The sequence below is a fragment of the Macrobrachium rosenbergii genome, chromosome 53, assembly GCF_040412425.1.
Source record: "Macrobrachium rosenbergii isolate ZJJX-2024 chromosome 53, ASM4041242v1, whole genome shotgun sequence".
NCBI classification, from domain to species: Eukaryota; Metazoa; Arthropoda; class Malacostraca; order Decapoda; family Palaemonidae; genus Macrobrachium; species Macrobrachium rosenbergii.
Window position 1 is genome coordinate 21,280,072 of NC_089793.1, and position 27,388 is coordinate 21,307,459.

A 27,388-nucleotide genomic window follows, 5' to 3' on the forward strand; every position below is an offset into this window, starting at 1 on the left:
GAAAAGTTTTCCTCAAAGCCATTAAAATACCTCGACCTTCAATTTAAGATTTTACTTGACTGCTGTTCTCCCTTAAGAAGAGAAAGGATATTAAACTGGAGAATTTAGGCACCAGTCTTTGGATCAAATTCTCACAGGTCTTCCCTAATACACTTTCATCCATCCTATTTGATAGCTGCAGCATGAGCTAAATGCTGATCAATTAGGAAGGCCATGGTAAAATTGTGCTCAAACAGTCCAAAAGGTGATGTGTACAAAGTTAATTCTACCAAAGAAAAGGTGATGGCCAGTTGTGAACTTTCTTCAGACCAGTATATATTTTGGCTACAATCTGCTTGACCCAATATAGGAGTTAAGAAAAAATGCCTGGAACATTTATATTACATAAAACAGTTTACTGAAAATGCCTGGAACATTTATATTACATAAAGTTTACTGATCACCAGTGACTTGAATATATGCTATTAGGCTCCTCAGGTTCACCACGTACTCATGAAAAATAATTACAAAATTACAGATCACAATAGCTTTCACTAGTCAAAGTCAAAGATTACATAATTCACCCCTTAAGAATTTTAGTTTGCAAAATTAATCTAGAAAAATTTACAAAGAAACATTAAATTCCTTCAGTTTCCATTGCTGCAACACACATGAACATACTGTATATTGAAGCAGATTAAATTTAATATTTTGCTATATCTCAATTCAACAGTTAAAAGTTACACTAGGTGACGTACACTCATTTTTCACAGACGTACACATTTTTCACGGTAAGACTTAACTACCCTGAGGCGGTCGATTTAGTAGGCAGTACGGTAGCGGTCGATTTAGTAGGTAGTACAAGTCTAATTCGCAGTCACTAAATTTATGCTCCAATTTCCCAGTAAATGTTGCTTGTTGGATTCGCAATTACAGTTTAATCCGATTTCTTCTCTCCACAGCGACTAAACTTGGTCCTTCACATTGGGGGAGAGCCTTCAGCTCTGACCAGCACAGGAGTTCCAACTGCTCTGTCAATGTCATAAGATTTATATTAAAACATTTTACTAAACTTGGAATTTATACTAATTAAAAACTTACATTCAAACCTGGGTCATATCTGGACACTTAAAAACTCAGAAATTATTTCGAAAACAAACATTTAACGCTTCTATCCTTTAACAATAAAAAAATCTTAAAATCCTTTCCAATCCTGCACAGCCCATATGACCCAGCCTCTGTAGCTGCGCACAGTATTTAAACTTTATAAAACTTTAAAGTAATAAAACTTTAAAGAAATAAGCTAAAATTAATATACCCAGAGCGTCTGCCTCTTTGGCACTGTTACAGGGGGGTACAGTGCGGCGGGGTGGGGGAGTGTCATGTGTAAGACTAACTCTAGGCTCTTGCACACTTAACTTATATGAAAATATATTCATAGGGATTCCTTAAATATAAATAGGGATTCCTTCAGTATAAATAGGGATTCCTTCAGTATAAATAGGGATTCCTTCAGTTTAAGTTTAAAAATAACATTTCACAAAGTTAATGTTCAGAAAATGCACCCATACAAAGTATAAAGATTATATTGATGTCAAGATCTATATGAAGGTGAAGTTTAAAGTGCTACGGTTCGTCGGGGTTGAAAGTCCGAAGGTTGGATATCCACAGCCTAATATAAACAAGATATTCACAGGAAACGTACCCATCCACTCAATCCTAAGTCAATTAACAGTCGAAGGACTAAATAGCGGCTGCAGAAGACTAAGCTCGTTATCCACAACTGCAGAAGAGTTCAGACAAATCTCCCGTAGGTTCGCAAAGGCTTGACGGGGGAAAGCAATACGCATCCTCTAAACAATACGTATTCAGCGGGCATTACCAAACTACCAATATGCTGGACAGCAATCTCTACACTTCGAAACTTCTTCCGAGACTAAGTCTTACTTGCTATTCGTCAACTAAGTGTGACGTCTTCAAGTGCAATAACATCCTGGAAAGACTATCCAACATGTCCACTAAATCTAGAGTCGTTCCCCTTTCGCAGCCGTGTGCAAAGCTTTAAACCGCGGGATCAGGGTTACACCATTCGACCTCGCCTTTCGTTCGACCTCGCCTTTCGTAAAAGAAAATTCGCAACAAGAAAAATTTAAACTGTCCAACAATACAATAACCTACGAACTATTCATTAACGTTAACTTATTCAAAAGTCAAACATTTATACAAAATTTCCTTCAATGAATGTTTTCAAGTCCAAAGATCAAAGCAAAATAAAATTGAAAAAAACATGTTTAAATACTGCCACTACACGAAATTACATGTACAGTTTATGTAACCAAGAAAAATGCAGAAATTATCAACTGCAGCGCGTCTCTGTCCCCTTGGCACTCAAAAAAAAAAAAAAAAAAAAAAAAAAAAACTAAATTACCTCTAACCTTTAGGTTGGACCACTTACGTACAGTGCAATAAGTAATTAAACAATCTTCAATAAGCACCACTAAACGAAAGCCTCTAGTATTACTTCTAGGTTCTAGATTTCGATGAGTACAATGAACATTATCACACTCTTGAATTACACTAAATACCCACACCAAAAATTGGCAAGAACAGAGAGAGAGAGAGAGAGAGAGAGAGAGAGAGAGAGAGAGAGAGAGAGAGAGAGAGAGAGAGATCCAAACTTTCACACCACTTATCCAAAGCATCCTAACTTTGGTTTAGGAGTTTACCTGCCAAGCTCCCTAGCAACCATGAAGGCCAATAGAGCAATAGTTACATAAAGCTTGTTCATGTGGAACACCGAAGTGGGTCAATTTTATGTAACTGACCAATTCCACTAACACTGAGCGACCAAAATTTTAGCGTTTATATTACTTAACTGCCTACAACAAATTAAACAGCAAACCCCTCAGCTCTAACTACAATCTAAAAACTTAAAACACTACGAAAAAGCAACCATCCATCTGCTATTACGCAACAATTAAGTCATTCGAAACCCCTGACACTAACCAGTTTAAAGTCCTTCGTCAGAAAAGCTCCATCCTCCCATATATTCCAACTTAACACAGTCACATCCAAACACCCTAAGCTCAACTAAAGAAAACCCTAGATCCTATCAGAAAACCCTAGATCCTAAGCAACTATAAACATTCGAAGCAAAAACCTGTGAAAGAACTAGGATTAGTAATTAAAAATTTCAGGATGTGCATGGCAGAAATTCTGCCATGCACATCCCTAGTCCACCTTTGCCTGACAAGCAGCACCGCCACCCCGACAAAGGTGGACTTAAGTAACTAGCAGTTAACAAGTTATCATCGTAATCAGTTATAATTGTAATAAGCTATATTAATACTGCTGAAGTTTAACTGCATGTACCACAGCCTATAGGTTTTGGAAAACTTTGAAATTAATGCAATTTCTTTAGACTGTATACTAATTCAAACACGTAATTTATCATGGATAATGAAATTGATCGGGTACAGCCATTGATCGGGTACAGCCACTGACAAAGTAAAAAAAAGTAAAAAAAACTTAGTATGAGCTTTAATCATTTGAAGCTCTTAATCATTTGAAGCTCTTAAATAGTTTACCCTAAATTTTATAAGCTAAATTTTTCTGTAATTAAGTTTGTTACACCAAAGACCTAAACTCTAAACTTTAGTAAACTATCTTATATAATTTTGGAAAAGTTCAAACTCCACGACTGAACGTTAGTAGGTAACTAAGGCTCTCTATATTATAGCTTAGAGAGTACTGAAACAAAATCCCTCAACGTGACGTTTAAATAAATGCCAATTTTATTAAAGCTCTTGTATTAATGCCCCAGGTAACAAAAACTTTACGATATATATACAAAAATACTTTGACATCCTAAAATCTACTCAAAGAACATGGATCCAAGATTCACAGTACTTTAGATTATTCCAGGCTTTGTTGGATCCAAGATTCACTGTACTTTAGATTATGCCAGGCTTTGTTGGATCCAAGATTCACTGCACTTTAGATTATTCCAGGCTTTGTTACGTTAAAAATAATGACACTTACAGATTTGATAAACAAGAGAATCACAAAAGCTACCGTGGTTGGAGAGAAAGATATATTTTGTCGCCCGGTTGACCTGAACTACACGACTTACAAATTTGATAAGCACCTCCAAAATCACAAAAGCTATCTAGGGTAGTTATGTTGGTATTTTGGATAAAATGCGAAATATTTGCGACCTGAACCGGTTAAGTAAAAACTTAAATGTAAAGTAAAAAGCACAACCATACGCACTCTACGCATAATTAACATTTACGTTGAACCCTGAATTACCACAAAAATTGTTCTAACGCACCGACGCGTCACATGCCAAACCAACCTTGTAAAACCACACGAAATGTCAAATGACTTACCAGAGAACACCACGCTGACCGAAGAACCATCATCTTACGCGAACAACAAGCAGTTCAGCCAACTACAACAAGACTCCATCGTCACTCATCACGCAAAACCCAACAAACAACTAACACAGAAATGGCGAGCCACCCCAGGCCACCTTTGAAGAGAGCCGGCCCAAGGATTCCGTAGACCTTGAGCAGTCAGCAAGGACTCGCGAGTCAACGCTGCGCGGATGTGTAATTGAGTCGTCTGGAACGATGGCCAAAATGAAAGCAGTCACCCTCAATTAATCTGCTTGTTCTGCGTATCTCGTGTTCTTTATTTTATCCCGTATCCATTAGTTTTCCCCTCCTGTTTTCCCCGTTTTTCATAAATATGTGAACGCCGGCTTTACTAGATGATTATTTTGCCAGATCCATATTATTCTGTAAATTCATTTTAAAAGTTATGCACTTTTTTTCTCAATCAGAGAAACGCAAAGTAATAAGGATTGTTTATGAAATCCAATACAATAACCTAATCGAGTAGCATACAATGCTCATAAATACTGGATATAGCGTAATAAAAAAACTCTATATCGAGCGATACAGAATACAAATTCATGAATAATTTTTAAACTTGACAATAACCAGAAATTTAGTCACTTGTCCTACGTGTTATGATATACGTATGAAGTCTATATACATCAAACTATTATACTTACAGTAGAACAATACGTAGATTTTTAAATGCATAATATATGATTAATAATGGCTTATAGTGCATTTCTCCATTAGCAGGACGTTTTCGATTGAATTATAAAGCAGAGAGAGGGCGGACATTACTGTCTTAACCGAGCGAAGGGAGAATATAATTATCCATTCTTCTGTATGTGTGCGAGGACGTTCTTGCGAGTATCTTTAGAGGATTGATTATCTTGTTGAGGGCCTTGAATCGTATACATTTTGACAAAATTATGAACCCTCGACTGGTGGTCATTGTCCTCTCTCTCTCTCTCTCTCTCTCTCTCTCTCTCTCTCTCTCTCTCTCTCTCAGCTGCGATCCGCAACAGCCGGTTAACAGTCAATTTGGTGCTGTACAATTAGTAATGGGCCATCATATGAAGATGGGATTATTCCGAAGTCAGAGTAAAGAACTTGAATTCAAACAAAATATGTACAAAAGAAACTCTCTCTCTCTCTCTCTCTCTCTCTCTCTCTCTCTCTCTCTCTCTCTCTCTCTCTCTCTCTCGCTTGATGGCAGTGTTTGTTCAAGTCGACCAGGTACCAACCCAAAACGGCATAGCTTCAAATCCTGATTGTTTCACCTTATAATTCATATTGAAATTAGGAAGATTTCCGACAATATTGTGAACTCGATATGAATTGTTATTTGTTTGTTAATTAATATTTAAAAGTACAGAAGTGACATTTATAAAATTACAACGTTTCATTACATGGTTTAATTAGAAATAAACTTCCGGCCTATGCGGTTTTACAAATAATAATAACAATAAAATAAGGAAAAGCACCTTTGTAAGAGTTCATCAAGCTATTAGCTTTCATAGGCATCTTGCTGCCTAATTTTGCTGCTATTTATTCAAGGCAATTTGGTCTTTATTCGTTACACTTCGGCACAATAAACTCCTGCAAGCCACAACTATCAAATCCGCAGATATGACGGTAGTCGGGTCATTCAGAGGCCGATCAACCAATATCCATTTCACAATCATAATATATATATATATATATATATATATATATATATATATATATATATATATATATATATATATATATATATATATATATATATATATATAATATATATATATATATATATATATATATATATATATATATATATATATATATAATTATATATATATATATATCTGACATTATCTTGAGGTGAAGGTCTTCTGGACATTATTATACATGTGTACAGACTGTATTATACATGTATATGTATATATATATATATATATATATATATATATATATATATATGAATGTATGTATATATATCTTGCAGATGCTATAATGTATTAAAACTATTCATAAGTTTGCATATGTTAGTATTTATGCTACAAGAAAATTATTTATTATTTCACCGGGAAAAAAACATTCTCCCGCGCAGAGTGAGGTTGAGTCAGCGATGACACTGGCTTGCAATTGGCAGTAAAACCAGTTTATGGCCCTTGGCTCCTGAGAGCACAGCCTCATGGAGGGTCTTTATTTGTAGTGGCAGAATTTTTGGGGGATCATTAAGCCGTATATATTATGTCTCAGAAATACTGGCCAGTTTTTGTTGTTTATCCTTATAAAGTCTTTCTACTGTGAAGAGAGGTAATAAATTATTCTACAAGCATTTATGATACAATCCTGTTCAAAATAATCGCGGTTGTTTATAACCAGTTAGTACAACTTAATTCACAATAACGTAGGATATCGACAATTGCATATTGAAATTAGCCGTTACGTCACGTTTTCGTTAGTATTTTTTTTAATGGGTCGCCTCATGCATTGCGCATGCAATGCCAGAAAAGTTATTATGTACAATTTAATGATCCCAGTATGAATAAGACCTCCCATGACGCTGTACTCTCAGAAGCCAAGGACCATTAACTGGTTTTACTGCCAATTGCAAACTAGTACACGAAAGCCCCATTTGTTAACATCCTTTTTATTCGTGAGGATTATGATATAATTAAATAATATAAATGGACTACATTTACTCCAGGTTTATGGAATTACTTGAAAAAATTCCTGTAAATCAAATGCTCGTGGAAATTTGTCTTCAGCATTTAAGAAGCTCTTTCTCCACAGGTCACACAAATATTTGATAATCTTGCTCTTCCTTTGTATCTCCTGACCTCCATATCTTGTGGCTGGGTTTTACTACCCCTTTTGTGATTTCATCACTTTTTCACCCTTGCTATATACATGTGTGTGTGTGTGTGTGTGTGTGAAAACAATGCTAACTATTGAAGCTCTTCACTTAGGGTTGGTCAACGATCGCGAAAACCAAAACCGCGTAGGTAAATTCAAAGTGTGATGATTTTTAATTAAGATAATTGACAGTAAGTCAGCCAGCTTCTCCTAACACCACTTGCTATTCACACACATTAAGGAAACGGCGTCTTTTCTAATGTTGCGAGGAGTCCGTTCCTGAGCTTCAGGAAATTTTAATTTTGGTGGCTAATTTGAATGGCTCACTGTAACTTTAAAATCTCGTTATTTCAAAAAACAAACCCGAAAGGCACCTCTCCAGAATACGAGCTTTCAGAAAAACTAAGTTTGTTATTGCTCCACAGGTACAGTACGTTAGGTCTCTCACCCACCCACCCTACTACCATGTATGTGTATATATATATATATATATATATATATATATATATATATATATATATATATATTTAATGTGAATAGAATATTTAATTATGTATCACTATGACAAAATATTCATGCGAATTAAAAGTTATTTCATCAAAGTAATGAAAAGAAATATGCGACAGGCTTATGCTGCAAATTATTTCGTGAGCCTTAAAGAAATTACGAGTTACGTTCGGGAAAATCTATTCATCATGTGCTTTATTTTAAACTTCTACGAAAGACAAGTAAAAGAAGGGAGTAGGAAGTAAAAATAATACTTGCAAAACTAGCGATTTCAAGCATACCCATGGATCGCATTCGGTCATGTTCCAAGAAGCAAGACACTACTAAGACTTTAGAGTCCTTGGCAAATGACAGCATCGTTCCAAACTTCCAGTTTCGGCCATTTGAACCTTTGGACCTTCGACTGTAACATCGTTCTGGGCGGTAGACGTTTAACGGGAGTTTGCTAAGCAATCTTTTTTTTTTTTTTTCCAGAAGTTGCGTATTCAATTCCTCCTTAATTTGACGTAACGTAATTGGTGGTGTTGTGAAGCCTTTGCGAAAAAACCGTTTATCACGCGACTAGACTACGGCTGACGCTTGAGATTTCCGTCGGTTGTCACTTCGTTGGTCGAAGTTATAATAAACCCCGGGCTTCTGTGAGGTAACACTGGAACTTGACTATATTATTGCTAAAGTATATTACTGTGGATTTTCGAATCTTGCTGCGTGTTTAGTCTCGTACAAGTCGACAGTCATTTTAACTATTTGTGGGCTTTTACCCATAATCTGATGTGAGTAAACGCCAAAATTTACAAGATTTTGAGTAAGTTACCCACAGCTCTAAAGCTTTGTCTTTTCCAGGATGTTTTTGGTACGAGTTTGACTTGAGTTCCTGTTCTGATGGTAAAGCTTCACGCATGATAAAGCTGCTCTTTCGCAACAGGTATGTAGATTTTTATAGCCAAGTTTAGTTTGTCAATTTTTGGTAAACTTTAAAAACTGTTATTTAAAATCAAATGTCATAAATTTATATTAATCTTTAATTTTTTGTCGTAAATTTACTTTTGAAATTTTTGTAATTTTTTTTTAATTTGTCATAAATTGATTTTTGTAACTTTTTTTAAATTGTATATACTGTTCTTGAACTATTCTTGAACAGTATATATACAGCTTATCCTCCACCCCTTAGGGGCGGCACCCCTGAAGGGGTGGAGGAGCCCCCATGTTCTGCATAGTAGGTCGTATGACCTACTATGCAGGTTCTTGGGTGGTTTAAACCAACTAATCAGTTTTCCTTTCAGGTGCCAGGTTAGACTTAATCTATTGCTTAGTTTTCTTTTAAGTTCCGATAGGTGTTAGTGTTTAAATGTGCTTAGCTACCTCCCACTCAGTTGAGTTTGCGGAGGCTCCCTGAGGTTTGAGGAAATTTTTTATGCCATCAAACGGCAATATTCCGCATTGAAACAAATTTATGTACAGGTCTGGAGTCATGGTATGTTTTACTTTAGAATTTTAGCTTCCTGAAAATGGATATTGTGGTTAGGCTGTCAGAAGTTTAGGCCAGTATTCATAAAGGTTTCGCCCGAATTTAAATATTTAAGCGTAAAGTTGGCGTTAGACTTAATAGAATTTTCAGAGGATTCGAGCTTTATATTTCCCCTTCTGGCAACCGAAAATTTCTGGTTATAGGGGTTATATTTAGCTTCCTATATGTACGGGTCATTTGCGGTAATAGGGCATGCTCACCCAATAGTTGATCTCTTGAAAATGAAAGCTGTGCAAAATTTTCCTCATTGTCCATAATCTGTTAGCAGATAGAATGAGTATTTAGTTTCAGTAGCTCATAGCTAGGAAATTAAAGCTCCTGTTAAGACAGCACGAAACAAATTTTTTTTTTTCCTGAAAGTATGGAAATAGTCATGGTTATTTTTTGGGGTAAGAGGGCAACTCATATCTAGGGCAACTCATATCTAGGGCAACTCATATCTAGGGCAACTCATATCTAGGGCAACTCATATCTAGGGCAATTGATATATGACAATCCGTAATGGGTATATTTACGTTCACTTAAAACTAAAACCCCTCTCAAAAATAGCCAATAAGCAAGTTTAGTTTATAGGCGCAACAATTTAACACTTTAATCATTGACCGTCGTATTTAAATTTCATAGTTCATGCGAGTTACTGTTCGCCCAGCAAACCACTCGCAAATGGTAGTTATAGCTTTTCAATTATTTTTTTTTTTAAATCGGTTGGTTTTGTACTTCTCAACTTTTCAACTGTTTTAAAATTTTCTTTAGCCCTCACGATGCCATATATAAGCTTGTGGATGATTACTACGTATATAATTTTCAGACAGAATGCAGAAATATCAAGAAACGTGTGGCTATGTGAAGTAACGATGTGCAGAGCGCGAGTTCAGACGATGGCTGAGATAGACGATGGTAGTTCGCCACAAGAGGAAGAGGCGCTAGAAGACGTCTGGCTCCAATATTTCCAATTGAAATATGGAATAGTTCAGAGAGGTCTTCAACTGGCATGCCTAGAACTAATAATAGCCTTGAAGGTTTTCATAATGCCTTACAAAATTCAATTTCATGCTAACAACCGAATATTTGGAAATTAATATACACTAAAGATAAAGACGATTTTGGCGCAGAAAAAGAAAATTGATTTGTAACGGAGTGCAAGTAACTTCAAAACAGGCTTACAAAAAGTGCAACAAGCGATTGGTAACTTAAACTTGAAAAGTATGATCCTTACCAGAAAATGTCTTCAAAACTGTGACATATAATCTGCACTAAGTTTTTTTTTTGTATTGACTAATATTTTTTCATTATCCCCCCCACCCAAAATAAAGTATTTTAATATTTTCTTGATTTTCCTTTCAAAATTAATCGTTATTACTTTATACCTGTTATTACTTTATACCTGTTATGAGTTGTCCTATGTCAATTGTCCTAGATTAATATTCTCCAGGTATGAGTTGTCCGATATGAGTTTTCCGGGAATCAGTTGTCCCGGTATCAGTAACTTGACCTGGCACGATTCGTTGCATAGAATAATTGAAAATCTGTTTACTTAGTGGGGTGTAGCCAAGTTAATTTTGTCAGGTATGCTGGTTAGTTCTGATACTATAGATTTCTCATAGCATAAGCAGTGTTTTTATGGTGATATCTGCTAACAATGAGCTTCTCTATGAACATAGGCCAAGAGTTAGTCACTCTATGAACATAGGGCCAAGAGTTACTCTATGAACATAAGGCCAAGAGTTAGTCACTATATGGACATAGGGCCAAGAGTTAGTCACTCTATGGACATAGGGCCAAGAGCTAGTCACTCTATGAACATAGGGCCAAGAGTTAGTCACTCTATGAACATAGGGCCAAGAGTTAGTCACTCTATGAACATAGGGCCAAGGGTTAGTCACTCTATGAACATAGGCCAAGAGTTGGTCACTATGAACATAGGCCAAGAGTTAGTCACACTATGAACATAGGCCAAGAGTTAGTCACATTATGAACATAAGGCCAAGAGTTAGTCACATTATGAACATAAGGCCAAGACTTAGTCACATTATGAACATAAGGCCAAGACTTAGTCACTCCATGAACACAGGGCCAAGAGTTAGTCACTCCATGAACATAGGGCCAAGAGTTGGTCACTCTAAGAACATAGGCCGAGAGTTGGTCACTCTAAGCACATAGGCCGAGAGTTGGTCACTCTATGAACATAGGCCAAGAGTTAGTCACACTATGAACATAGGCCAAGAGTTAGTCACACTATGAACATAAGGCCAAGAGAGTCACTCTATGAACATAGGGCCAAGAATTAGTCACTCTATAAACATAGGGCCAAGAGTTAGTCACTCTATGAACATAGGGCCAAGAGTTAGTCACTCTATAAACATAGGGCCAAGAGTTAGTCACTCTATGAACATAGGGCCAAGAGTTAGTCACTATGAACATAGGGCCAAGAGTTAGTGTGACTATGAACATAGGGCCAAGAGTTAGTCACACTATGAACATGGGGCCAAGAGTTAGTCACACTATGAACATAGGGCCAAGAGTTAGTCACTCTATGAACATAGGGCCAAGAGTTAGTCACTCTTTGAACATAGGGCCAAGAGTTAGTCACTCTTTGAACATAGGCCAAGAGTTGGTCACTCTATGAACATAGGGCCAAGAGTTAGTCACACTATGAACATAAGGCCAAGAGTTAGTCACTCTATGAACATAGGGCCAAGAGTTAGTCACTCTATGAACATAGGACGAAGAGTTAGTCACTATGAACACAGGCCAAGAGTTAGTCACTCTATGAACATAGGCTATGAGCTTGTTACTCTATGAACATAGGCAATGAGTTTGTTACTCTGAACACAAATTCTCTTAGCTAATTTGTGGGACAACGAGCTGAAATCTGACTCCATACTAATGAATGACTGTGCAGTACCAAAAGTGTCGTTCAGTGTACTGGGAGCAAAAAAAAAAAATTGTAAATTACTTAGCTTTACTACAAGGTGTAAGTAGAATGTAAAACTAAATATCAAATTATTTGTTTCACGGAGCTAGTACAAAGAAATTATTTCCATTTATTGGTTTGAAAATTTGATAATGTGATGGTCAGCTGGTCAGCTACACTTCCTTGGACAAGGGTCTTTAGCTACTTGGCTAAATATAGGATTTAACGCAGGTGAAAATTTTAAATTATACACCATAAAAAATTCTGAAATATTGAAGTTACGCTACCTGGTTAAATGTAGGATTTAAAGCAGGTGAAAAGAATTTTAAGTTACAGATTATAAAAATAAATTCTGGAATACTGAGTTAAATTCTTGTTAAAGTATTATGGGGTTTTTAATGGGGGGAGGCGGGGAGGAGAGTTTGAGGTCGTTTGGCAAACAAATCTGGTTGACCACATAAAGCTTTGAGATGCAAAGTTTCTTTGACCAAAAATTTTTAATAATTTAATCATTAATAGGTCATTTCGATTCTGAATAACCTCATAGTTCCCAGCGCTTTGCTTTTAGCCTAAATTTCTTATTCCGTTCAACCTAAGACGTCACTAGTATGGAGTAATGACCATTTATTTCCACAACTATCCATGAAACCCCCGCAGGGTGGTAGCGCCGCCAGTGCACCTCATGCGGTGTGCTGTAGGCGTTGTTTAAGGCTCTTTGCAGCGTCCCTTCATCCCGTAGTTACAACACCTTTCATTCCTTTTACTGTAACTACGTTCGTATTCTGTACCTTTTCTTTCCACCCTCTCCTATCAATTGTTTCGTAGTGCAACTGCGAGGTTTTTTTCCTGTTGCACCATTTCACACCTTTCTGCTCTCAATTTTCCTTTCAACGCTATATGACCTCATAGAAGCCAACGCTTGGCCTTTGGCCTAAATTCTATATTCCAATTCCAGTTCAGCAAGCATGAAGCTATAAAAGAGTGAACAGCAATATACGTGATTGTGCATGGCACTTTGGAATGATGGTTTGTGGTTATAGTTTTAGGGAATGAAAACCCTCTGGTATAGGGAGCAGTGTGATTTCATGGCATCTAGGTCCCGTAGGGGGTTAGTGCTGTTAGTGCACCTCACGTGGTGCACTGTAGGCATTACTTAAGGTTCTTGCAGCGTCCCTTCGGCCCCTACCTCTGTTCATAATTAATTTGACTTTCCACCCTCTTTGAAAATTGTTTCCTAGTGCAACTGCGAGGTTTTCCTTCTGTTACACCTTTCAAACCTTCTTGCTGACTATCAGTTTCTCTTTTAGCGCTGAATGACCTCATAGGTCCCAGGGCTTGGCCTTTGGCCTAAATTTTGCTATCGTATCTATGGAATTAAGGCAGCATTTAAGGCCTTGTCCACACGATCGGTTACCGGCCGGCTGCGTTGGTCCTTCAACCGGCTCCATCCCTCTTGGCATAATTGTCATGTCCACACTTGCTGGTAGGTGAATTGAACTGTTGTATTGTTGGGCAGTAGCAGATGAGTGGCAGGCAGTCCCAGCACGATAAAAAAAAAAGCAGCGTGCATGTTATTAATTGTTGATGCGTAAGACATCATGAACAGAGCCCATAAAATTTTAGCCTATTTAAACAATGTTGTATAAAATAAATATTGGGAAGCCTTGTGGATAAATACCATATATATATATATATATATATATATATATATATATATATATATATATATATATATATATATATATATATATATATATATATATATTTGCATTAACATGCATACATGACATACATGACATAATGTCTGTGTATATACAAATGAATATATGTACGTATATAGACATACTATATATATATATATATATATATATATATATATATATATATATATATATATATATATATATATATATATATATATATATATATATACATGTATATGCTCATTACTTTGTTTTGCTTTGTAACGGGGAGCATCGTCGCTCCGTGTCAGGCTTCCCAACACCGGGCACTACCGGTGAGATCGCTCAACTACCGGTGTTGGAAGTTCGCTGGTTTGTCCTTACTTTTTGCCCGATGCCACGAGGAACTGATATGGAGGTCAAGGGTCACAAAGGAAGGGGGAGGGCGCAGGGCTTTTCTCCGCTACTTGATAAATTTTGATGAAAGCGAAAAGTAGAAGTTGGCGTCTTTTCTCAATCAGTAAAGAAAGCAAGTGCCATTATACTGGCATTGCTTAAATGGTCATACTTAAAGTACCTAAAATAATTTTCATTGATCTTTATGTACGCATGAATTTATCCGTTTATTTAACTCAGTCATCGTTCATTTCTCTAATATTTTCATCATAGGGGTGATATTTCAATCATTTGATCATTCCATTCAGTAGAAGCCTACGTTGCAAGTCAACGGGTTTCTAAGCTTCACCTCTTTGTTCAGATAAGCACTGGTATTTTCAACCTGCTTTTTCTTCCTTTGCTCATTAAACGTTGACACAAAAATTAAAATTAATAGTTTATATATATATATATATATATATATATATTATATGTGTTATATATATATATATATATATATATATATAAATTTTATATATATAATTATATGTGTGTATGTGCCAGCATAACTCTGAAGTGCATGGAGCTATTTCAACCAAACTTGGTATATATATGATTTACTATCTGGAAAATAATACTGTGGGGAGGGGTAAAACATCACTAGCATTAAAGTGGGTGGAGTTGGGAAGTGGGTGACATGTAAGAATAACCAAAAAGGACAGATAGTGTCAAATCCGTAGTTTTCGATGACGCTGAGATGAATAGTGACACTTTCGATACCCAGTAAGTCCAAGTTCAGCCCGATAGGAATGGGGAGTGAGAAGTTTTTACAAAACGTAAAAATGGAAAGAAAGGTTGAAATTGAAACCGAGTTTTTTTTTCTTATTGTGAATACTTATGACTACGTGATTCTGATACCATTTTTCCAAGAAGGGAAAAGAAGAGAGATACAAGTATTTTTAAATCTAAATGGCGAGACATCTTCATCCACAGCCAGGTTGATAAATGAAAGAATCTGGAAAGTAACGAACCAAATCTTTATAAACGTATTTTGGGATGTATAAAATATCTTATTTAACATGAGTGCAATGCTATAAAGAAGCAGAATTAATGTCTGAGTGTGGACAAAAAATGGATTCTTAATAAAAAAAAAATGACAGTAGTGCGTCAGTCTAGTTCATTTGAGGGAAATCATCTGTTTCTAGACTAATTTTAAAGCCTTGTATTAGAAATTTATTGTTAATGGTAAGGGACAGATCAGTGAAATGAGTACAGCTATGACCTGGGAAATCGATACAATACAAGGCAGAGGCAATATACAATTGATTAATATCCGAGCTCACTGAGCTCAGTTATGATATATAACTTTCATCTAACTGCTCGTTCGTTTGCGTGAAATGAGAAAGCAATAGAAAGGGGAAAAGAAAGGGAACTTTATGAGTCCATTAACCCATTCTCTATGTTCGGTTTGATACAATTTTTAACAGAAGAATGCGAAAGATCTTTCTTTGTCCGTGAATCTATGTTTTCGAAAATTCCGTGAGATAAAGATTTCAATGAGAGAGAGAGAGAGAGAGAGAGAGAGAGAGAGAGAGAGAGAGAGAGAGAGAGAGAGGCATTTATCAGTTGGGAAGTTGATCATTTCCATTTTTGGAGGGATTTTTCTGCGAGTTTTTTAGAACTTCAAGTTTATTTCAGTAAGAAATGTAAGGAGAGGGAAAAAAGTTTTTTTTTTGGAGGATGGGTGAAGTGAATTCAGTGTGAACAGAATTTACCTGGGAATTGCGTTTTATGATCTCGTATTTTTAGACTGATACTGAAATATGGCATTCCGATTTTCCGATTGTGCGCGTTAGCTCTACTTGTGTGAAAATCAGAAACAGCTAAAAGGGAAAGAAGATACAAGAATAATAAAAAAAATATGTATATTAAACATCATAAACCAGCTCTCTCTCTCTCTCTCTCTCTCTCTCTCTCTCTCTCTCTCTCTCTCTCTCTCGTTTATATTTAGGTGATAGATGGGGTCGAAATGCCTCATCACCATGCTGATGGCAATAATTTTAGCAATGAAATTCCCTCACAAAAGCGAAATTTATTGATGTCTCTACCCAAATGAGTTGGTTATTTATTTAATCTTTAAAATATATATTTTTTTTTAACTAATACAGTTTTATAAATTTCAACAACTCCACTCAACAAAACTATTTTGAAATAGTAGATTTTTGGAAGAAATTGGGGACTCGTAAAGCTTACATATTTTTTTAGTGCAAAATAGTCGAACTCACAAAAAAAAAAAAAAGACTCATTACACAAATTGAAATATCTGATGGCACGAGGAAAAATTCAAAGAAACTTTTGCGTATTCGAAGAAAGAATGAAAGAGAGGAGGGAGTTTTGTTATTTTCGCATAATTGCATTGACCTTACATTCTCTTTCCCAAAAGAATCTTCTGTGCACGAAATTATGAGTGCCGAGGCCAGGTTCCAAGGGGAAGCTCAAGTGAAATATGAGAAGCTTCTCAGATCAGACAATAGAAGAATATTAGAATATCAAATTTTTGCCGAAGACCAAGCACTGGGACTTATGAGGTCATTCAACGCTGAAAAGGAAATTGAGAGTAGAAAGGTCTGAAAAGTGTAACAGGAGGAAAACCTCTCAGTTGCACCATGAAACAATTGTTAAGAGAGGGTGGATAGCAAGATGGAAGAAAGAGAGTATGAATGGAGGTACAGTAATAGGAATGAAAGGGGTTGCAGCTAGGAACCGAAGGGACGCTGCAAGAACCTGAAGTAGTGCCTACAGTGCACCGCATGAGGTGCATAGACGGCACTAAACCCCCTACGGGGTTCATACAATAGAACTCTCGTGGAATACATTATTATTATTTTACCATTTTATTAAACATCTTACGTGTTTGGTAGAGAACACTTTTACCATACCGGTATCCTTGATATATCACAGATATGTCTTTGCCCCTCAAGTCCATATTTCTAAAGTCTGTCACCTTCTCGGTACCGTCTTGGATAAAACACTCTCAAAACCCTCGCCTCTATTCTCCAATAATCCCTTCAACCTCATGACTAGTAAAATATGCACTGCCAAGAATATAAATGGTCCCTCAGAGAAGGGGTCAGAGAAAGTAAGATAAACTGATAACGAAGATTGGAAGAAAAAAAAGAGAATGGTTCTGATCATATATCAGTGTCTCAGTGTAAGTCAGCACGTAAAAATATAAATAAATCTACCATTTTCGAGATAGAGCTCAGATTTAGTGATATCCAGGGATCACCTTGATAAATCTGATAAGTCTGATAGAAAGAAAGGTATTTCTTTTCAGCAGAAAGATCGAGGTTCATGACTTGCTCAGGGTTAGATCGGAAATGTTTCTCGTTGCACAGTTTTTGGGATTCTTTTATTCTCCCTTTTGGAAATATTTTACCTTCTCATTTTCGCTTATAGTATGGAAATGATCAACACAGTCATGTGTGTAAGAGAAGTAAAGCCCTAACCGACATCGGGGTCGAATTCAGGACTCTGAAACGAAAGGTATGGTCGAGACCAGCGTAGCCCAAACAATTCATAAAAGAATTTGAAACCTATGTGCTTCTGTACCTGAGGCATTACAGGAAGTTGGCTAAGTCTCGTTTGTATGCAAGGTGGCGCAAACTGCCCAAATAATGCCTTATAAGGAGAGAAACTTAGGTTCCAGCTTATTTTATGGCTTTGTGGGTCAGTTGGCAGAGTCCTTGTCTTTCATTTGAATAACTCGGGTTTGATCCCGATGTGAGTTAGAAATTTATATTTGGTTAAATCATCGTGGAACTTTGTATTAACGACAGGAGAATTCATACAGTCGAAACTGAATTACCTATTAGTTTCTGTACTTTATGAATATTTAGTATCAAGAATAGTTGTTTCAAAAACGAAACTTAGAAAGAGACACAATAAGCTGTCTATGACATGCTCAGGCAATACGGAGATCAGCTCCCATCTGAGTTAGTATTAGATTTAAAATGTCATTATTTCATAAGGTTCGGGAACCCTTATGTTAGAGGTAAACTTGTCCCATGGTGGTTAAAATGATTAAACAAAATTTACATGCAAGATGAAAATATGTTGCAGTGATGCATATGTGAATGCAAGAATCTTAACCTTTGAGGATAAACGTTTGTGAACTATCTTAAGTGCCACGTTGGAAAAGAAACTGACATTTTCCATTAGGGGTGGTTTATCTTACACTAATATCTGAACATGCATGCAGTCATAAGATTAAGTGGAACTCCAGAATTCTGACCAAGTCTTTACAAGTTGGTATGCTGCCAAGAAACACTAATGTACACAAGATTATTAGAATGGCAACAAATGTACCAATTTTTTAAATTCCTTGGTGTTACCCTGTCAGTAATGCGATTGGCATTAACTTCCTCTCAAGATTTTGCATTATGAATGGAAGCTTGTATGTAGCTGTGTCAGTTGCCTTTACCAGAGAATGTTTTCTTATGAAATTAAGCTTTGAACGAGATAAAATCGATATTTATATACATATTAATTCGCATATAGTCATAGCTGGCTATGAAGTTCGTGAATTCACTGTCAGGCTTCGATAGGTAAAACGTTAGAAAATTGCAGTACTAAAATATTGGAGTAATACAAATCTTTAATTCGTGTTTCTAAAAACTATGTTTATGTCTTAAGTCACGTTAGATCTAAAGATCTAGATATACATCCTGTGAAAAGTACGTTAAAAAAAGGGCAAAATTCTTCTTTTGACTTGAGAGTTGGCAAAAGGTCGGTGTGTCGAGTTGTTCGAAGTAGCTGAGCTATTTAAACGAAAGGATTGTTACATATAATATGGTTGTTGAACTGAATCTCTGTGGAGCCTCTTCATTTGAGAATAAAAAAAATGTAAATTTTAGCTCACTATACCTCATAATAATCATAATTTCTTACTACAGTATCATAATATCTTGGTAAAGATGCCATGAAATTTTCACAGTTTACTGTATGAAGGAATATTGCATTCCTTACTCTAAAGAACTAATTCTAGATTCATATTCTCTTGAATACATCATTTTGTATACAGAATGGATGGATCATTTTAGTTTATATCTGCACTTCTATGGGATTATTAAGAAGTGTAAATTCTATTGGTGATAATTCGTTCTTGGTATTTTTATTGATCGTTTTTTTCTTGCATGATGCTGGCAGGCTTTCAGAAAAGTGTTACTCGGTCATTTGTTCCCTGGGTGTTCATTTTTCTGAGAATTTGTACTGAGAAACTACTGAGTTACTTGATTTATTTTGAACTAATCAGTCGATCTGTGACTGTTTATGGATCACAGTTTCCTGGGCCCAGTGTCTGTGGTTACAGCTGTCTTTTGCAATAGTGAAGTTAACAGGTTGCAAGGTCAGTTCTGGACAGCCTTCAACTTTTTCTGTGAAAAAAAATTATTACCATTGACCTCAGGAGAAGAGCCTCATCTGCCACTGAGGGATATTTGCCCTCACCAGCTGAGATGAGCTGTTTGTATAATATAAGTGACGCAGGAAAATTAAAAGGATGAGAAATGTGGTGGTACGAATCCAAGTAAAAAAATCACAGGTAAAAGTCACAGGAAAAAGGTCACAGGGGAAGAAAAGTCACATTAATCTTTCCTAGATAGTGACCCCCGAGGGTTTTAACCAGGTATGTATCCACCTTTGCGACGTGTTTAGTACAAGCCATTATATTTGAATTGTCGACATGACCATTTAGCTTCAGGGTTTTATCAAACGCTAAATACGGACTTATTTCTGCACATATTGAATCTGATTGTGTAAGTAATGCAGAGTTTTCTTTCCCAGTTGAGTCTCGAACACATGCTAGGCAGTAAGTGAGGTTGCTGTAACCCATCAGAAAAGAAAGTTCTTCATTCATTTCCAATTTACTTTCAAGATTCGCAGTGATAGGAGTATCAGCAAGTATGTGGAAATAAGTAAATTATCATTTATTCAGAAAATACTTAGAAAAAACAAACTTAAGCTACTAAGTAATTTCAACTAATATAAGAACATAAAGTAATATCTTAAAAAGGAGACGTCTACGGGACTGGATTGACGCATAAACTTCCTTGGAAATTCCCGTGGAAAAATTGTACTGGAACTCATTTTTGGAGGAAAGAGAATACCTCTCGAATCAGTTGAAATTGCCCTGACCTCAAGGGTGCCATTTATTCCTACTTTGCTACTCTTTCGCTGTCAAATCACAAACTCATTTGGGGTCCATTTTTTATTCCACTGGTTTAATTTTCGTTATTCTTTCTGTTTTAAGATAACTATATAGGAACAGTGAAAATATAACAATTGTGTTATTTCATACAGAGGAACCGTACACTTGATAAAGTTAAAACAGGAAAACATGAAAATATTGCAATGAATTTGTAACACCATTAAAGACATTTTTCCTAGCATAAAGCTTTAGGATGTTGTCAATTCCAAAATAAAATAGTTAATATTATCTAGTTAATCTCAGGAAAACCTAATTGTACAAAGTCAAATCCTGTTATGAGGGCAAGCTTTTATAAATATCGGTAAATAAGGACAGGAATTATTCTGAAAAATACACAAACCGACCCTAAAAAGCAGTTCAACTGTGAAAAATAACTTCACGCGCAAACTTAGAGAAAATGGTTTGCGGACAAAGAGCACTTTAGCCCCCCCTATCTCTCTCCTATATATCTCTATCTGTCTCTCTTTATCTCTCTCTCTCAGATCTGTATCACAGAGAATTTTAGAGAACATAGTTTCGCGGACAAAGAAAGCTCTCTTCCACTCTCCTATTAAAACCTGCATCACACCGAACATCAGAGAACAGTATATTGGACACATAAAGTTCCTTCCATTTCCCTCTTCTAATTCTCTCTCCTTTTGCGAAAACGAACGAGGAGTTCCATGAACGTCTGTATCTTACAACTGGCCTCATTGGGCCATCATTAATGATCTTTTTATCTCTACTCTGTATTGAAATGATTTCCAAGTTGATAATTGTGTTCATTTCATTCATATGCTCCTTACTGTTAAAAATGAAATACTGTTTCATGGTTGTAAAATAATTCTAGAAATAGCCAATACCCTTAAATGAATCAGAATAACGTACTGACATTATTTTAATTTAGAATCCATCTTTTTCAACATATTCAGGCATTAACACTGCTTGCTTTTAGCGATGAAAGATGACTAATCTGATTAATGCGCACAATAATGCAAAAGAAAAAAATAATAATAAATGCTTATCAGTACAGGTTACGTCATTCTTACTCTTCGTGGGTTTTTTATGGCTTTCGAAGAAAACAGAACTAGTGTGAATGACTGAAGATGATCGGGTAATGGATCCCATTTCTGAATAAGTAAACATAATTGCACCGTTCTTTTAAAATACGGAAATATTCGGAAGAAAACAACCGTCGTACCAATACCCCTGATACAACAGATGTGTGTCTGCCCCTCAAGTCCGTATTTCCAAAGTCTGTCTCCCTCTCGGTACCGTCTTGGATGAAAGATGCTCTCAGAACCCTCACCTCTATTCGCCAATAATCCCTTCAGACACAGAACTAGTAAAATATGCACTGCCAAGAATATCAATGGCTCTCCAGAGAGAGGGTGAGAGATGCTTTGATAAAAGTGATAAGGAAGGTTGGAAAAAAAAATGGTTCTGGTCATATATCAGTGGTCTCAGTGCAAGTTAGGGTGTATAAATATAAATAAAGATACAAATTTCAAGATATACTTCAGATTTACTGGTATCTTGGGATCGTCTTGATAAATCTGGTGAGTCTGCTGAACAGAGAGGTATTTCTTGTAACAGAAAGATCGAGGTTTATGACTTGCTCACACTTCGGTCAGAAATGTTCCTCATGGTACAGTTCTGGGATTCTTTTATATTTTTAGCTTCGTTCGTTACAGATGTATCAGTGTAAACAGTCTTTATGGTTCTTGTAAAAAAAAGTTTTAGTAGAAATGAAGGCAAGCTGACAATGTCGAAGCATTTGTACCGAACGAAGACTTTTGCAACGATTGTGGTGCTGTTTTTCCCGACTTAATGTCTTCCTTCCCTTGCGAATGAAGATGATCTCCTCATGGTCTGAGCCCGTCTTATTCCTTCCCAATTCTTGTCGTTCTTCCTCCATATTATATTCTTATGTGTTTATTTATTGCTTTACGTATTTATTTTTATTATTTTCTGATCCAAGCTTGGTAAAGAGATTATGTTAGTCTCAGAGTAAGACAAATAATGAACGAAAATGGGAAAAGTAGCTTCTGCAGAATAATGTTTTATCTTTTCCAAGTGGAAAATCTTCGAAATGAGACGTGAAAAGAACCAACCCAGAAGCCAAATATGTGAACTTTCACGAATTTCTTACATAATATTGAAATCTTTCCCTGGAGCTTATCTTTGTATTAGTCCTCTATCAGAACAGATCTCGGAGAATTAGAAAGCTTCATTTTCTCATATCTTTCTACTTGGCTTCCTTGGCTAATGTTCCTGTCTTTTAGCGTTTCTATACAATGATTTTGCATCTTCTTGAATAAAATTTCTTTAGTGAGTGAATTCTTTTAGACACCTCTTAAAAGGTTCTTCAACCGTGTAGCCTTATAGGCAACACTAGTAGAGACTAGTATGTAGAGTTCACTACTGATTAATGAAATTTAGGCTGTCAAGCCAACCGCAACAGTATTTTTGGTAACTGAACACATCACATTTTAGAGCAAGCAAGCACCAAACAGACCAAATATCATTTTCTAGAACTGCTACTAATGAAAGGAAAGATCAGATGGCGACCTGTGCTCCTGCCTCTATGGAGGCTGTGCAAGAAACTTCTGGCACTTCTGCTTCTTTGGAGGCTGTGCCAGAAATTTTTGGCACCTCTGCCTCTTTGGATGCTGCGGCAGTTTTCTCTGACGCTCCTGCCTCTTTGAGGTTACGACAGTTGTCTCTGGCACTTCCTACCTCTTTGGAGGTCGTGCCAGATATGCCTGGCAATCCCACCTGTCTGGAGGTGCACCAGTTTTACCAGGTTTGCCCACCTTTGAGGCTGCATTAGCAGCAGTATCTGGTGCTTCTGTCTCCCTGGAACCTGCACCACTCGGAATGGTGCTCCTGATGCTTCAGAAGATGCACTGGTAGTGTCTAACACTTTCATCTCTCCTCAGGCAGTGCCAGCGTTGTCTGGTCCTCCTGAACTTGATATTCTTTGACAAAGATACCATCAAAGGTGCCCAACACCCAAAATACCGGGGAGGCAGTGCCATCTACGTCAGGTTCCTCTTCCATGGAAACAGCACCATCATCAATCTTGAAACGCAAGGCAGCCATGAGTAATTAGTCTCCTGGAAAAAAGAAGGAGCAAGGCATTAAAGTAAAGCCCCTTCAAAGGGGCCCTAGTTTACCGGCCTCTAAATCTAAGAAAAATTTCTTAATTTTTTCCCATGGAACTTTCAGGGATTAAGAGGTAAATGGAAAGAACTAAAGTTGCTCATATCAGAAGTGTCCCCTGTATATGTAGCTCTGCAGACAACTATGACTGCTAATAATACGTTTCCAAGGCCACGAGAGTATTCAGCCTGTTTTTCCCCTTATAACATAAATATAGGAAGCTATGCGGGTGTAGTTTTATATATTCGTAATAACACCCCACAAAATCCTTTTAATATCCAGTATACAGTGCGAGTGATAGCTGTGTAGATCCATTTGCAAAGAAAATATGCAGTATGCTCTCTTTATCTACCACCTAGTGAAGTCTTCCCCACTGATGAATTTAGATCCCTTATCCAACAGCTACCACGTCCCTTAATCATACGGATTTTTAGATGCCAAGATGTTCATGCTTGGCTTGACGAATACTGCAATTCCTCATCCCTGTGCTGAATTTGATGGAAATGTCCATTTTGGTGGAAAAATTTAATGAGGTCATCATTATGACAGACAACGATGAGGCCAGTGTTATTTCAGATAATACTACACCCAATGATTCTACGAAAAAATTTAACTCTGCAATTAAAAATGTACATCTGTGATTCCACGTAAACAAAACATATTCGGGTTTTGGAGAATTAGAGTCGATATGTTTACTGGAATTGGGTGAAATAGTTTTTGGATGTTAATCTATAGCTTACAAAACACGTGACATTCCGATAATTTCTAAGGCTAAAAAAGCAAGAATCATATGTTGAAGATGAAAGGTTAATGTGAAAAAAATGTTGATTACGTGGATTCCATTCATTATTCTTTAGATGTCGGGAGACGTTTGAAAATTTGTAAACTAAATTGTTTGGAATATAAGAAAGCAGTCTCCTCATTAAAATTGCAACGGAAATCTCATAATAAATATAAGTCTCATCAGGAAATGAATCTAAAGAACGTTGCAATGAATGGCAGCTAAGCAGCTCTAAGGCTAAACAAAGTTCGACGGTTCGGACACTTGCGCGAAGAGAGAACGCCTAACGAGCAACACCAAAAATTAAACAAAAATAGTACAAATATCCAAGGGACCAGGGGAAGGAAGTCAGTTAGTTCCACAGGAAAAGGTGCATAAAGTAGCTTAATGAAGACAAGGGGAGACCATCAACAAGGAGGAAATGAGGGCTAAATCGTTCAAACATGATGTGAATGGAGGAGGAGCAAAGGGACCCAAAAGGACTTTTCGAAATGACTGAGCGAACCGGACGGTTCTGCCTAAGAGAAAAACAAATTCCGTAGCGGTTAAAAGTAGATTGTGATTGAAAGGGACGCTAGGGTTTTTATTGAGGTTAAGTGCAACAGGGATTTAGGAATACGAGTAAAACGCAAAGGTGGATTAATAAAATTAATACTGTCTATCAAAAACATATGTATGAACAATAACTGAAACTTTGTTCTCTCTCTCTCTCTCTCTCTCTCTCTCTCTCTCTCAAGTTTTCCGTCTTATCCAATCTTACAAATCACACACAATCACACACAATGTACACACACACAATATAAAGTATATAATATATATATATATATATATATATATATATATATATATATATATATATATATATATATATATATATATATATATATATATATAATACTAAAACTCTGAATCATAAGTCGAAGGAAATTTCAGTACAATGCTGTATTAAATATTAAATTCCTTCTGTTTTTTTTTTTCGAAATCTGTTATCGGCAGATGGCTCCCTAGTATCCTCAACGGCGAAATCACATTGCATGTTAGTGACTCGTCCTTCCTTTTATTTATAGGCCCAGATACCATTTCCTGTCACAGTTTACCACTTAAGGTTACAGCCTGTTTATTCTATTACTTCCTCTGATTTTTTTTTCCCTCCGTGTACACTCATATTCTCATGCAATGATTTTGCTTTGCAGAGCAAATGCCTTGTGTACGTGACGTAGCCTAACCTCAGACTTCCTCTCTCCATGCCGGTTAAGAAGACCATATTATGTTTTACTAAGTTTATTGTATATTATGATGAACAATCATTTTGTGTGATTCAACACAGTCCACACAGCTTCAGTGGTTATCTGACCCCTCTCTGAACCTGTGGCAGTAAGGAGAAATACCTTTTTAGTGGGAATTTTTTTAAGCTGAATTTTATTTGTTTTTTTAGCTACTTTGTGCTTTCTTGACATTCTAAATACCCTGATACCTTGGGTGAGGTTCAGACTTAAACAGAAATAAATAATGATTCTGAAATCATCTGTCCATTCCATCTTCATGTGAGAGAGAGAGAGAGAGAGAGGGAGAGAGAGAGAGAGAGAGAGAGAGAGAGAGAGAGAGGGGGCCAGGTTGTGTATAATTAGACAAATGCCAGGCACTTAGGGGGGAGAGAGAGAGAAAAGGCTGTATTATTAGACCAAATGAGAGAGAGAGAGAGAGAGAGAGAGAGAGAGAATCTTTGATATTACATTTCCTGTGATCTAACTAATTCACGCCAGGAGACACATTAAACATGATATACCTCATATATGTTACCTTTTCATCAGATATTTTAAACAATAACTCCAGCATAAGCCTAAAAAGTATTTTAAACTATAAAATCTCATTAAAATTTTTAAAAGAATATTTAAAAAAACATTCTAGTAAGATATCATCATGTAATACCAAATGGCAACACTTCCTCTAGCTTTAAAAAGGGGAGAGCCATTTAAACTCCGTTGAATCAAATAGTTCAGTTCAGTTTGAATGAATACCTTTAAATTCTTCCCGGCGAACGAATGGTTTAAATCACCCCCTCCCCACCATTCATTTGCGTGAGTCAGCGGACAACTGACTTCTGAACCGCATCAGGGGATTTAAATCGCGTCTGGGGTTCACTGTAACGGTGCTCTTGATCGGCGGGAATTTAAATGCCGTCTTTATATTTTTAAGGCGCGAAGAAAAAAGCTATTTTAGGCCGATGTGATTTCGTTATTGATTTTTTAGATAATTTAAGGAAGTTAAGTGTCTTCTTTAGTCGCTATGTTATTATTTTAAAGTACATTATTGCGAAAATTTATTTGTTATTTCATTAAACATTATCTTCCTAACAACACAGGATATTAGACGCTGCATCCAAGTTATTTTGCAACTGCAGTGAGTATACTATACTGCTCACTATTTATCGGTAGACGGTGTGAGTTAATTTGGAAAAATTAATATCTTTTATCGTTTTTTAACGTTCAGCTATTTATAAGTATTTACAAAAGGCATGTATAATATTATTTCGCATCTTGTACTTTGCTTAAATAGGAAAAATTAAGGAATTCATTTTATTTTAATATCCAGACGAAATGAATTTATCAGGTATAGAAAAATAGTATACACACACACACACACACACACATACCATTACATATATATATATATATATATATATATATATATATATATATATATATATATATATATATATATATGCATATTCAAGGAACTATTTATAGAATAAGTTGTAAGAAACTACTGTCATTAGTCTGTTGTGGAAGGGGAAGCATAAAAACTACCCACAAAAAAAACTTGCGCCCACGGCTTTTCTTTTATCTTCCTTGAAGCACAAAAATAGCAAATCCATTTTAGTTATGAGGCACTTTGGCCAACTACCAAACAAGGAGTCTTGTTTGAAAAGGACCGGGACAAAATAAGTTGGTCATTTTTTTAAA

General features: G+C 36.3%; 2 long non-coding RNA genes across 2 annotated transcripts; one reads left to right on the forward strand and one right to left on the reverse strand.

Moving 5' to 3' along the window:
• Positions 1 to 369: 369 nt before the first annotated feature.
• Positions 370 to 4,804, reverse strand: LOC136834349 (uncharacterized). The gene is made up of 2 exons (XR_010851752.1): positions 4,371 to 4,804; positions 370 to 1,010 (listed from the first exon to the last, which is right to left on the reverse strand). It is a non-coding gene; the product is annotated as an uncharacterized lncRNA (long non-coding RNA).
• Positions 4,805 to 7,968: 3,164 nt separating this feature from the next.
• Positions 7,969 to 10,503, forward strand: LOC136834086 (uncharacterized). The gene is made up of 3 exons (XR_010851657.1): positions 7,969 to 8,376; positions 8,577 to 8,658; positions 10,070 to 10,503. It is a non-coding gene; the product is annotated as an uncharacterized lncRNA (long non-coding RNA).
• The last annotated feature ends 16,885 nt before the right edge of the window (positions 10,504 to 27,388 follow it).